General features: G+C 38.2%; 1 pseudogene; it reads left to right on the top strand.

Annotated features, from left to right (window-relative positions):
- Positions 1-1123: 1123 nt before the first annotated feature.
- LOC138144473 (translationally-controlled tumor protein-like) lies at positions 1124-1872 on the top strand (annotated as a pseudogene).
- Positions 1873-2684: the final 812 nt, after the last annotated feature.

The raw sequence follows: 2684 nt of genomic DNA, 5'->3' as shown, positions 1-2684 counted from the left end.
GGTCAGATCACACCTGGCAGACTTTTAAGAAAGACAATGACAAATCTTTGTGCTCAGAGAAAGGAAACCAGCAAAATAAAGGAATCTGAAATACTGCCACATGAGAAATGGTTGAAAATCATGAAGAAATTTAGCCTGGAAAAGTAAATACTTCATAGAAACTGGGTAGGTCTTCAAATACTTGAAGTCTTTCTGTATGAAGGAGAAATTAAATTAATTATGTCTAGTCCCAGAGGGCAGAAATAGAAACAACAAGTATAAATTCTAAGGGGGCAAATATTAGTTAAATATATAAGGCAGGACTTTTCTGATGATGTCAATAGCTATCCCTACTCCTGCATAGAGCCTTCAGTCTTTCCCTCTGATAACTCTTTCCTATTTAATTACACATACTCAAGAGTTTCGCATTTATATATCAAATAGTAATATAATATAATATAACAATATCAATTACTGTACTATATATGTACACATATACATACATGTGTATATATTTATTCATATGTTTATAGATAGATAGATAGATAGATAGATAGATAGATAGATAGATAGATACGTGTGTGTGCATGTACATATGAATTGGCCTTAAAGAAACAAAATAACCTCTCTCAGAAGAGATGGAATCTCTACTTGACTAACAAGCATCCCTATTTGCATGTCCCATCAGCACCTCAAACTCAACATTAGCCAAAGCAAGATTCTCTTTCCCCAGGTCTGTTGACAACACAATTAACAATTTTTTATGGTTTAAACCTTAATGTTACATTATTCCCACTCCTTCAACTTTCATATTCAATCAATTACCAATGTATTAGGGACATTTTGTCCGTTATATATAATGGGTGACTCCTGTCTTATCTCATTTCTCATAATGGCTATATCAAGGTATTTAGAATATGTTGGAGGAAGTCCTGAGCCATCAAAATCTATCTAGACCCAGTGGTAGGTCAAAGAGAAGGTGAAGGGTAAATTGAAGGAGATAAGAATTTTAGGGAGGGCTTTTCCGCCCCCCCCCCCCCCCCCCCCCCCCCAAGCGCCGCTCCGGCTGCATCGCGCTCACACCGAGCCCCGGGCCCCCGCTATGCTAGCGCTGCTGCCGCCGCCGCCGCCTCCCTCCTTCCGCCCCCGCCTCCCTCCTTCCGCCGCCATGATCATCTACCCGGACCTCATCAGCCATGATGAGATGTTCTCCGACATTTACAAGATCCGGGAGATCGCGAACCGGCTGTGCCTGGAGGTGGAGGGAAAGATGGTCAGTAGGACAGAGGGTACCATTGATGATTCACTCATCGGTGGGAATGCCTCTGCTGAAGGTCCTGAGGGTGAAGGAACAGATGCCACTGTAATCACTGGAGTTGACATAGTAATAAACCATCATCTTCAAGAAACTAGTTTCACAAAAAATCCTACAAAAAGTACATCAAAGACTATATGAAATCAATCAAAGGCAGACTTGAAGAACACAAGCCAAATAGAGTAAAACCTTTTATGACAGGAGCTGCAGAACAGATCAAACACATCCTTGCTAATTTTAAAAACTATCAGTTCTTCATAGGCGAAAACATGAATCCAGATGGCATGGTGGCTCTCTTGGACTTCCGTGAGGATGGTGTGATGCCATATATGATTTTCTTTAAGGATGGTTTAGAAATGGAGAAATGTTAACAAATTCAGCTGATTACTTTGAATCACCTGTCATCATAACTGGCTGCTGCTTTTTGTCATCTTCACAACACCAGGACTTGGACAAACTTGGACTGATGTCATCTTGAGCTTTATTCATTTATTTTTGACCTTGATTTATTTGGAGTGGAGACATTGTTTTTAAAAACATGTCATGTAGGTTGTCTAAAATAAGATGCATTTAAACCCCCCCCCCCAAAAAAAAAAGAATTTTAGGGAGGAGGCATGGACAGTCATGGCCCTTGACCAGGAAAAGATATAGCATCAAAGAATTAGAGTTTTTAAGAAAACTTCCTAATTTTGAAGATTAGATCATGGAATTTAAAGATTTTGAATCCTTAAAGTCTGGCATGGTGCTTTACACATAACAAATATGTTTGCGTTCATTCATTAGTTTTTTAAGATCCCACAAGTAGTAACTAGTAGACCTAGATTAGGAATTTGGGTCTTCAGGCATAACACCCCATACATACACAAACACAAACACACACCACTCTATCCATTAATTAGCCATGGACAGTAAGTTTACAATGACAAAGAACTAGAGCAACTTGTAATTGAGTTGTTTGGTTTGCTGAATGAAGAGTATTGGAATTGTAGAAGGTATTTGTTGATTTCAGGGTCCAACAATGTTCTTTAAATTTCTTGCATTTCTAAATTCTAAAGTCCATGAAGAATCTTTAATTCTTATTTGTGGGATTTCTAATTACATGACTATTACTTAATGCCATTCATATTATATCTGAGTAAACAGATATCTTAATCTCTTATCTTAGAGAGGCAATGATATTTCATGGGAAGAGCATTTATTGGATGTAGAATCAGAGGACTCACCAACTTTCAACTTAAACCCTAGCTCTGTTACTCACCAATATTGTGATCATGAGTAAATCACTTAATTTTTAAGCCTCAGTTTCTTCCTCTGTAAAATAATAAAATCGGTCTAGCTCACCTCTGTGATCCCTTCAAGCTCTAAGTTTATAATCTCATGACCCTTCTCA

This window comes from Petaurus breviceps, unplaced genomic scaffold, assembly GCF_028583685.1.
Source record: "Petaurus breviceps papuanus isolate PSGF00001 unplaced genomic scaffold, PetGlider_PUasm1.0 90701, whole genome shotgun sequence".
NCBI classification, from domain to species: Eukaryota; Metazoa; Chordata; class Mammalia; order Diprotodontia; family Petauridae; genus Petaurus; species Petaurus breviceps.
Note: the sequence above shows the minus strand (reverse complement) of the source record. Positions and strands in the feature narration are given on the sequence as shown.